The sequence below is a fragment of the Telmatherina bonti genome (assembly GCF_933228915.1).
Source record: "Telmatherina bonti genome assembly, chromosome: 18".
In the NCBI taxonomy this organism is placed as follows: domain Eukaryota; kingdom Metazoa; phylum Chordata; class Actinopteri; order Atheriniformes; family Telmatherinidae; genus Telmatherina; species Telmatherina bonti.
Genome location: NC_136616.1, coordinates 30,787,434 through 30,799,469, shown reverse-complemented (window position 1 = coordinate 30,799,469; position 12,036 = coordinate 30,787,434).

The window sequence follows — 12,036 nt, the reverse complement described above, 5'->3', positions numbered from 1 at the left end:
AACTGTGGTACTGTACTGCTGTAGTACTGTAGTGCTATTGCACTATTGAAGTTTACATTGTGATTTTTTAAACATGTATTTCAGACTAATTCTGTACCTTTCTGTCCACTCCATTCTTTTTACCTTATCTTCCCCTTTTACAACTGTATACGGAGTATACCCACTTCTTTTTCAGTCAGCATAGAGTAAACCTACTTCTAAAACCCCAGTAATGCTGCTTTTACAATGACAAACATCCCTACACATGTAACTACGTCGCCCAGCAGCTCAGCTCACGTTACCCATGCTACACTGGTGCAGTTAGTCATCAGCTGTGCTAACTTTAGCCTGAACATAGTGGTTTAGTTATTTCATAACTCTGAAACCAAAGGGCAGAAATTATGTGACAATGAGCAAAAACACAGATGGAGCTTTGGGGAAAACTTACATGTCACTTTTTCAAAAAAAAAAAACAACAAAAATAACAGTGTTTTTCTGGGCTAATTTTTTCTGTTTTTTAGAAAAGGGCAAACGATTGATAGTAGGCTCACTTCTTGAGGGACCACTACACCACTAGCTGCATTTGTTATTGTTAGAAATAATGACACACTTCCCTTATCACTCTCCACCCCACCTCTAGACATCCAAACAGCGTTTCTGGATCTTGTACTGTATGATCCTACACACGTTATATCCTGCCCATCGACCACCAACAGAAAAAAAAACCCAAAAGGGGATGTAATTGTTTGTATCAAACCATTTTGAGTAGTAATTTTTAAATGAAAAATGTGATTTTTTTTTCTATGTAAACACCATTTAATGTGTTTGTCATAGCTGGAACCCCCCCCCCCCCCCACACACACACACACACACACCACGCTTTATGTTTGTGCATGTGTTGGATGGAGTTGACTTACCATTTGTAACAAAGATGACAGTAGGAATCAACACAAAGCAAACGGCAACCATCACGAAAAGCGTAGTTAAAAGTGGGAACATGGAGTTATCTGAAAAGATAAAGCACGTTTGATATTTTCATCACTCTACTCGTGTTTAAAACTGAAAAGAAAAAGAAGAAATAATCATGCCTGCAACGTGTATGTGTGCCTCTCTGCTGCAGTCGATGTTCTTCTGTTGAACTCTGCAAGTGACGTTGTTCTTGTGTCTCTTCTCAACAATCAACGTGCTGCTGACATTAAATAGACCATCAGGAGCTCCGAGTGTCTCTGCAGGACCAGCAGAGCGGAGGTTTTCCTCGTCGTCCAGCCAGAGCAGCTCAGGTTCTGGATGCCAGCCTGCAGATTGACGCCTCAGCACCAAACTGCTGCTGTTATCTGAACAAATTTCCACAGTGACTGCAGAGACAGAACCTGGTGGAAGATAGGATACAGTTACCAGCTGCACATCAACAAACTGCATGTTAGCTCTGCTGCAGCAGCTGAACTGATGTCCCCCAGCAGCTTTCAGTCTGAGTAGCAGCAGTTGTTTAGTTTTAATTCAGCAGCTGGACTGGAACACTAGATTTATCAGCTGGCTCTGCTCTTCACAAACATCTTTAACACCAGCCAGCTTCAAGGCCTTCATCATTAATAGCTACACCTGCACCTGGACTCCCCAGGACCTCAAGCAGGATCCTGTTTGTAGGTTTCTTTTAGCCTTTAATGCTATCATCCCACCTGCTCAGCTGCATTTTCTGGACAACGGACACGTTTACCCACCTACAGTGAGATGAACAAATGAAGCTAATCCCAGTTGGGGAATGAGACATCTGTAAGTTCCTTCATCGCTGAGTTGAACTCTGAACACTGTCAGAGACACATCTCCATGCATCAGTTTGTCCTCTGACAAGGATGTTCTTCCCAGGTAGGATGGTTGTTTGTCTCCAACAACTTCCTGTCTGTCCCTCCACACATGTATAAATCCAGGACTGAGATCAGGTCTCGCCCACTCCAGCACCATATCCGTAGCATCCACCGGTGTTTTCAGGAAACATGGTAATATTACATCATCGCCAACGAGTGCCACTTTCTGCTGAGATGGACCACCAAGAAGATGACCTGCAACAAAAGGAACAAATACGATCTTAAATGGTCATTTTAGTTTGCTCTGGTCAAGACTTCATCTTTTTCTGGACTCAGTTCTTGGCTTTGGTTGAAGTTAAAATTGTTTTAATCATAAATTTGCTTGTTTGGCACATTTCATGCACAAAACTGCTGAAACTGCTTTACATACAATATTAAAAGGATTGCAGTTGGAAGAAGGAAGCAATGAAAATACAATTTTAAACTTAAAATAATTCAAATATAAAGACAAAAGGCTAATGTTTAAATCACAAGTTTTTTTTTCCAGCACCTTCCCTGTTGTCACCACTCCCACCATTACCTGTTCCCCAATTGGAACCAGCAGGAAGTTAGAAAACCCAACCCTTTAGACCAGCCCAGTCTTTTCCCTCCAAAACCGTGAGCACAAAGGAACCACTGTGAGTTGAGAAATGGACTCTTTGATCATAATTTCCCTTTTCTTGATGTTTAATGGTGTTTGCCATTTATTTTGCTTCTCTGATGACCAAACCAGTTTGCTTCCCTTAACAAACCAAGCTAAGTGGATGCATTAATGAAGTTTATCTGTATTACTTTCATTTCCATTTGCAAGATGTTCAGTGAAGCAGACTTCCTCAGAAGCTGAGTAGGTTTTTAAGCTAAACATGTGAGGAGCATAAAATCTGAACGCTGTTGACTTCTGACCCTGATGACCATCAGGTCATGTCTGGTTGGTTGATAACAAACCAGAATGGATGAATTTAGGTCCTAAACCATTCAGTACTTTCTAAACTAACAGAAGTGGTTTCTTCACCAGACAGGAAGCCAGTGTAAAGATCTGAAGACTGAACTCATATGATCCACTTTCTTGGTCTCAGTGAGGACTGGAGCAGCAGCATTTTGGAGTGACTACAGCTGTTTGATGGACTTTTTAAGGAGACCTGCACATTGGAATAAACTAATCTAATCTAAAGACAGAAGCAGAAATCCTTCTGACTCACCTGTCCTTTAATCTTCAATGATTTTTTATTGGTAAAATGCCGACTTCACAACTGTCTTAATGCCTTCAAATTCAGGTCTGAGTCCAGCAGTTCAAGATATCACCACACCAGTGGTTCCTAAACTTTGTCTGCAGGGCCTCCCTTCAATAATGTTTATTTCTGAAGTAAAAAAGAGGATGAAAAATCCCCAAGTGATGTTGGAATTGGTTCCACATTTCATACTCTCTGATGATAATATTTTGATACGTGCAACACACTGTGGTCTCTTCATTACCAACCATTGATTGTTACTCCTCCTGGTCAAGCAGGGGCAGATATGCTCCATCATGTATTTTGTTCTCCTTTTTATTACTTGAAATCTCTCTTGTTGATTTATCATAATTTCCCATCAGTAAAGTCCAGTCAAGTGTCAAAACTCCCAGGTTTTATTTAGCCTCGCCACGCCATGCCTGGGGGGTTAGGGAACCATTGCATTAAACCAAGATTTCAGACTTTGTTGTTGGTTTTTATTTTAGCTGTTTGTCACTGATTGTTGACTTTAAGTCTTTCTCCATTGGCTTTAAATACTATTTCTGTCTTCTTATGTAACAGACCGAAGTTCTGGTACAGCCATGCATGTGATCAGAGATTGAATGAGATTGTATCCTCCCATGGAGATGGTAATGAAGATTTGTGTCATTAGCATGAATATTGTAACATATTTAGTTGTTTATCATTATTTGCAGTGACCCCAAGACGGAGCCTCAACAGATTCCCTCAGATTTAGTTACATGGACACAAAGTTGTCCCTGTCTTTCCAATAGGACTGAGACAGATTCATTGCAGTGCCAGAGAGTCCCACTCAGTTTTTCAGCTGGCTGGTATAATGTTATGGTCGACCGCGTCAAATGCAGCGCTGAGATCCAGTAGTTCCAGGACTGAACTGCTTCCCCTGACTGTGCTGAAGCGGATGTCATTTCAGGCCTTGACTGGAGCAGTATCAGTGCTGTGGTGTGACCAAAAACCTCACTGGTAGTCACCATGACAGTTATTTATTGTCAGGAAGTTGTGTAACTGCTGAAAGACGGCGTTTTTCTATAAACTAACAAAGGGGAAGTTTCATATCAGCTTCTAGCTGCTCTTGAGTGAAAAGTCTAAGTTTCTTTTTTGGAAGTGGCTTGATGACGACTGTGTTTAGGGGATGAGGGAAGACACCTGAAAACGGCGACATATTCTATTCTATTCTATTCTATTCTACAGTCATTTAGCAGACGCTTTTATCCAAAGCGACTTACATACAGACATACATGTTTAAAATCCGTATCCTATCTGGGGTCACGCATCCTGAAACCTTCTGAAAAACCCTGTTAGCATAGCATGAAGGCAGGAAGTGGTGGATTTCAGATGGCAAATGATCTCATCAGTGTTAGAGAAAAGTGTGTCGTGGTATTTTTGTCTCCTCTCAGCAGACAGTAAAATTAAATGTACTGCTACTGGGATCAAACTGACTGCCATCCTGATTTTCTGAGTTTTGTCAGTAAAGAAAGAAGCAAACTCATTCCAGGCCAGCTTGGAAGCGACCTCTGTACTACACCTGCTGAATACGCCACATAAAGACACATAAAATCAACACAAATTTTAAAAAAATGATGACAGAAATCATCCAAAGTTATGAGAAAAATAGAGCCAAACATCTACAAGCTGCATTCAGAAGGTATGTAGTCATTGTAACGATCCAAACCATATTATTTTTACAATCTGTAACTTTACTGAGCGTTTGTAAATTCACCTCGGCAGCACTGAAGTGTTGGCAGCAGAAAAACGGCAACTCTGAGGAGAAACATCAGAAATGTCCTGCATACCCTGATCCTCTGACGAGACATCGCTCAGCTCTGAAATACCACCGATAAATGTTTCCACATTTCTCTTGGAAAGTAAAACAATAATATATATGCTGAAAAATGTGCGTTAAGGCTCATTAAATTACGGGATTTCTCCACGATGACTGAATGAGCTGTGATGAAGGATTCTTACCCGGCAGAAAAGTTTCCAGTTATAAAACGTCTGGTTTGTTTAGAAAAAGGAGAAAAAAAACTTCAACATGTAAAATAAACTATTTTTAGCGATTTCCTTTCCGTAAAATATCTTCAAAGTGAAAGAAAAATCTGTTTGCACTTTGATCCGTCTCGTGTGATTACCGGTTCATGATGAACTCTGAGACGACACACAGCAGCTGTGAGCTCAAAGGATTATTCAGATCTAATTCACTTGTTCAGATTCACTTTAAGCTTCGTCACTTTCTAAAGTCTGATTTTGTATGAAAAAAGGACGTTTGTCTCCAGCAAACACTGCAAAAAAAAAAAAAAAAGTATCTTTTAAAAACAAGATACAAAAACAAAAATGATCCATGAATACATTCACACACACACACACACACACACACACACACACACACACACACACACACACACACACACACACACGCATACATGCCCATAATGACCAGAATAAATAATTTTATTATTTGGAGCTGTAGTGCAGGTTGTAATCTGCTATTTTGTTTTGATGTAATCTGTAAACATACTGTTTTTTTTTAAGTTACTTTTGTTTTTTGTATGTTTTTTTCATTTTATTTTATTTCATTATATCAAAAATAAACTTTCCAAACCAAAAGAACATTCCTGTAAACAGTGAGGTTGTAATACAAGGAAAATATTGTACAATGTAAAATACAGAACAGACCTTATGATGCTGCAGATCTCAGATTATTACCAAGGATGTCATGTCTTACCCGGCATTTATCTGTTTGTGTTGAAAATAATTCAAAAAGTTATGGACGGATTTTCATGAAATTTTCAGGACTTGTTGTAAATGTTAAAAAGAAGATGAGATTTAATTTAGGTGGTGATTCAAATCACCGTTTGGATCCAGGAACTTTTTAAAGGATTCTTTAACATCGTGCTTGGCGGAGGTTTCCGCTCTCCGAGTGCTTTTCCAGTTTATACTGGAATTACCACGTCCATTACAAGACAACTGCTTTCCAGGTGAGAAGCAGGCTGTAAACCTCCAGCAGTAGGAGGAGTGAAACATCGATGATCTTCCCTGCTGTGTTCTGCAGAGTTTTTCTGTTCTGCAGCTGCCAGGCCTGATGCAGCCGGTCCATCAGGCTTTCATTCTCTTTAATCTGCTGAAAAAGCAGAAGCACTGCTGGGCTTTCTTCACCAGTCATGTGCCGTTGGCGGCCTGGGATATCCTCACTGATGTGCACGTCCAGGATCTTGCTACTGTTCCCTTTCCACAGCACCATTGATGGTGATGGTGAGGACTATGCAGACCACTTCAGAAGTAAGATCAATACTCTTAGATCCAGTCTTTTATCTCAGCATAGTGTTGATTTTAATCGATCTGAAGCATTGTTTTTATCTGAGGAAACAGAGTTTTGTTCTGGTTGATGCACAGATGCTTGGTCGAGTTTTCTCCCAGCTAAATCCAACAACCTGCTTTTTAGACCCGATCCCCACATCGCTTTTAAAAACTTTTTATGGTTTCTTTGAGTGTGAGCTTTTAGACAAAGTCCAGCACTGCAGCTTCACGGCTGCGGGGTGGCCCCGTTGCTGCCTGGGAGTTGTGCGGTTGCTGTGGCAGCGGCCCCTATGAGCATGCGGGGGACTGGCTCCTGGTGTGGATGGATCCCGAGGTATTGTTTCCTCACATCAGCACCAAGTCAGAATTTTTATCACTTACTTCATGTTTTTAGTTGTTTTATTAACCAGAATTCAGTTAAAGAGACAGTATTCAGGCAATGATGGTTTTCGGGGAATGTGGGTGGGTTCTTTACTCGATGTCCTTGTGTGTGTGTGTGTGTGTGTGTGTGAGTGTGTGTGGGTGTGTGTGTGTGTGTGTGTGTGTGTGTGTGTGTGTGTGTGAGTGTGTGGAAAGAGCTTGTGTCTATTATTTTTAAAAGCCTTTTTATCCACTGTTTGTTTTAATCCTTATGACTTGACTGGCAACACCCTGCCAGCTGTTTTGTTCTTACTGTAATTCAGAATTTGATAATCAGATTACAAATAAAATTAAATGAAAAAGAATATTGATTCTTATTGTTTAACAAAGGAAAAGAAAAAAGAAGCACCGAGAAGTTTTCATGTTGCTTCATGTTGTTTGAAGTTCATGTTAGCAGCTTTGTTTTGTGGTTTTATAGCAGATGTTGACAGGAAAGAGGAGGAACCATGTGATGAACACTCGAAAGCCATTTAACTGCCTCCGTCTGCTGAACAGCACAGAACGGTGAGAAGTTTTACGTTCTTATGATGGTAAAATTGGACTCTAGTTATAGAAATTTTCATATAATGTAATTATATGTGTGTGAGGAGGAAAAACATTCTGTCAATCACGAGGACGCTGGTTCTGATATGAAAAGATTACAAAGTTTATTGAACAGTATTAAATGAACAGAGTGGTACAGATTCAAATCCGCAGAGAGGAAGTCCAGAGCTGCTCAAAGGGCAGTATGATCACTTCAGACCAATAACAAATGCATCAGGATTATTAAATAAAAAGTATAGACGATGGATTAGATGAATAAAAAGCTGAACCATGAATGTTTTGTTGGCTGGTTAGGATGTAGCACTTGACTAATTTCACTGTGGCCACCAGGGGGCATCTGTCAGAATGCACAAGGATGACAAGTTCCTTCTTGGTCTGGGTTGTTTATGACTTTAAACATGGAAATAACTGTTTGGGTTGACTTGTAGATGTGGGGTTTTCAGCAACAGACATATAATACACAATAAAATGTTATCTATACATATTTAGCTGTTAGAGCACTTTACAACCACTCTAAGAACAGAAATAAACATATCCAGGTAAATACTTCTACATCATACAGGAGCAAACAAAGAGATAAAAAAATACAATAAAGACAAATAAGTAAATAACTACATCCCATGACTGGGCCATGCTTTGCATGCTGCAACAATAGCAATATCAGGCCTAATAATTACAACATTAAAACAGGTCAGCTAACAAACTTAAACACTCACTTGTTTTCTGAACGCACACAGACTTGACAAAGAAGAAAAATAACCCAAAAACAGGAACAGTCATTCACTATCTTTTACTAATACAGTCCTTCAACTGCTACACTCGTGAATCAGCTGCATTCTTTTGCCATGAAAGATCACTGTAGCTGAACCCGCTAGCAATAATTAACCCGCCAATAATGGGCCCTCTTCGTTACGATGACATTTCCACAACATGTGTAAAGAAGAAATGGAGGGCAGTCTAACTTCACATGCATCATGTTGCTTCCTTTCTGCAACATTATCATCCAGCTGTTCCTGCTGCAAAGCGTCCATCCACATCTGGAGCATTCCTGGATGAGTAGGTCACTTCTTTATTGGTTAATTAAGTCTTTTGCTAATCAGTGACAAGCTGCTTTCCAACCTTCAGCAGATCTGTCCCACTTCTTGGCTCTTATAAGTCATGCATGTAAGATGTAGTGGTTTAAATATTGTATTGCTTCAAACAAATGTAAATATTAGAGACTAAACTGAGATGAGATTTGTAATAATTTGATAAGCAATCATTTTATGCTATTTATTGCTGTTTGATGTGAGTCTAAATAAAAGAAGGCTTTCCAATGGGCTTCTTTAGATTGTCAGAAAGGTGGCACACTAACAGGTGTCTTTTACCTGCAAGTTTGAGGTTAATAAGTGCTTATTTTAAAACAAACATGTAATTAATTGTTATTTTACCAAAGAATTTATGACTGCAATAAGTTTTATGGATCCATGAAGCGATGGTGGACAGATTGGATCAGCTGCAGCTACAGTCATCGTCTTCTCAACAGTCCTGCAGTTGTTTCTCTCCTCATCCTGACAACAAGCTCATTTTTATTATCCAAACGTCCACATGCTGCTGAGCAAGACGGCTCAACCAGACGAAATGAGGGAATGTTTTTGTTTGTTTGTTTGTTTTTGAGAACATGTTTATGATGCTCTGCTCTGTCATGTGTTGACCTGCTGTCACGTTACCTGCTTCATCAAACAGCTCATCTGCCCCCGGAAAGCTTTGCTCCTCTTCCTCATTTCTTTCCTCCACAGCTGCCTCTGAAGCAGTTTCTTACATCTTACGGCTAAAACTTACTTTCTAATTTACAACTCAGAGATTTATGTTGAAACTCTGAACAGTTCACAGACCTGACAAGAAAAGATCATGATAAAGTTTCTCTGTAAGTATTTTTCCCGTTTTTTCTGCTTTCTGCAGCTCTCCGACACACTCCAAGTCTGAAACACATTAAATGTTCTTCAGTTTCTTTAAAATTACCCCGACTTATTTTACTCAGGTTGTAATGGATGTTTTAGTGTTGCTTCCACCAAATGGCTGCCAAAATGTGTTGCTGTGCGCGAGATGAGGAAGTAAGCTGCGCTCGCTGCTCACGTTGTTTTGTCAGAATTACTCCTTTTTTCTTTCTGAAATGTCTCTGTAACCTGTGGAATAAATGACGAGCAGATATTGCTGCTCATACAAGACTTTGTTTTAGGTGTGTATGTGGTTAGGGGGGGGGTCTACCCTGATATGTTTCACTATGAGTATTTATGAACACACCGCCGCCTGTTATCCCTCCTGTAGGATGGTGTGTTGTCGGACGATAACTAGATATTCCTATCAATTGCTATAAATAAAGTCTATTATGTTTTCTACTCAGCTGTTCTCTGTTTCTGATTTGTGGGTCTTTGGAGGAAACTCCTTTAAAACACTGAGCGATTAGTTTTAGTAGTTAATATGTCTACATGTCTACATGCCATCCACAGGAGAGTGGTTGTGTAAGGTGGACTTCCGGGACGCTCGTAGTGAGGCAGATGTGAGGCGATTGCAGTGAAATGCAGTCTGCACCTCAATATAACACCAATAAATCAACAGGAATAAACTAAAAGGACACGATGAATGAAAATATAATAATCCATGGTGACTTGTTGTCACTTTATGAATTAAATTAAACGAATGAAAAACTGGATGTAAAGTGGGGGAACCGTCTTATTAATGACGTGAAGTACAGAATAACTCGCTCATTCTGTCAGTGCTGGTTTTTTGCAGCTGCTTGGAGACATGATGTAGAAAACACTCATCAATCTACCTCCTGGTTGTCTGATTGTGTGGTTCGGGTTGACATGCACGCGGGAGGAATGTCGAGACCAGAATAAAGGCGTGATAAAATCCACTCGTGTCTAACGTCTAAAAAGCCATAACAAGAGCTGTACGCGGTCCAGCTGGAGAAAAGGCTGGACTGTGAGGACTTTGGATGAAGAATAGAGTTTGTACTTTTTTACTAGAATGTAGCGATGTGACGTCATAACCGACTTCATTATAGTGTTAAAAAGTTTCATGTTGTACGTGGAAAAGTACGCAGGTATGTGTGGATGTTTTAACTTCTGTCTTTAACTTTATTCACGTGTCTGTTGTTTGTTTTTCATTTCTGAATCATCTGATTCTCAGTATTTTAGAGGAAGATCCCACGCAGTCTTCTCAGCTTCATTCACACATAAAACATGTTATTTTAGTGTTTGTGAAGTAAACATGTGACAGGATCGCTGTTGATGCGGCTTTTTCTGCATGTTTTAATATTTCACTGCATGTTTAGTTTGAGCAGTTTAGCTCCATTAGCTTGAGTCCAAGTAGTCACCTCCTAACTCTGCCCTCTGGGTTTAACAACACTTAGAAAGAAAAACATGAAAGTTTCTTGTTGTGGAAGCTTTAACAAAATGTTCCACACAATGTGATCTAGATTGTGTTATTTGTGTGCTTGTCCGTGTCAGGTGTAGCCTTTCTCTTTGTATCCTTTGCAGTTTATGTGCTCTGTGGCTTGTTGCTGATTTTCCTGCTGTGGTACAATCAGGATAAAACTTAGTCTGTTTTCTTCTTCTGTCAGTCTGAAGTGGTGCAACATCATATTTATGATGATGCATTTTGAAAAGCAACAAAGTTGACCCACATTTTACGACATTCGGCATGATAACACAACAAATATAAGTAGCATAAGAGCATTAAAATGCATTCATTTTATTTAAAAAAAAAAAAAAAAAAAAAAAAAAAGCTGTATAGCTAGGACCTTGACTATCAAAGTAAAATTAAATCAGAGGAATTTGTAAAATTAGTGGATGATATTGTGAATATCAGACCTACTTGTAATAAATAAACTTGTAAATAACAGCAGGAATAAATGCTCTTTACTTCCAGCTGCTAAGTTTACCTGTTTCAGCTGCAGTTTGTCTCTGGCGCCTCCTGCTGGTAGAAACACATTCCTGAAGAACAAATCAAACTTTTCCATAGAAACACAAAGTGCAGGTTTCCATGGTGACAGCTTCCATGTCAGTGGTTGTAGTTCATATAGTTGAGTCAGAAAGTTCTTTGGTCAGTGATGTGTAATAAACAGGATGATGAACAGGATCAGATGCTGGAATGACTGAACTTTGACCTCATGTGTTCATGACTCTTCACCTCTGTCTCCTCTCACAGGAAGAAGATGATCTGCAGGACGCTGCTGCTCCTCATCCTCATCTCATGTGTCTGTGGTGAGTTTTCATCTTCAGAAACGTCTCTAGATGTAGTTAAAGACTCCCATGTTCCAGTTGTCAGTGTGTCTGCTCCTCTCTTTCCCGCTCTGTCTCCTCAGCAGCAACATTTGTAGTGAATGTGACACAGAGCTCCTATCAGGCAGAGGAGAAGCACAACATCACACTGGAGTGGACGTTCACAACCAAACCTGACACATCCTGGAGGTTCCTGTTTATCACCTGTAGACTGATAACTGATAACAGAGTCTTAACTCTGTATCATGTATATGATGGTGATGAGGTACCAGAGTCTCAGGATCAACAGTTTGCAGGACGAGTCCAGAGTGATAAAAACCTCATCAGAGAAGGACGAATCAGACTTCATGTGTCCAGACTCACAACTAATGACTCTGGTCTGTATGATTGTGACGTAACGACAGATTATGGCTTCAGCACTGAAACATGTCGACTAAATGTTACAGG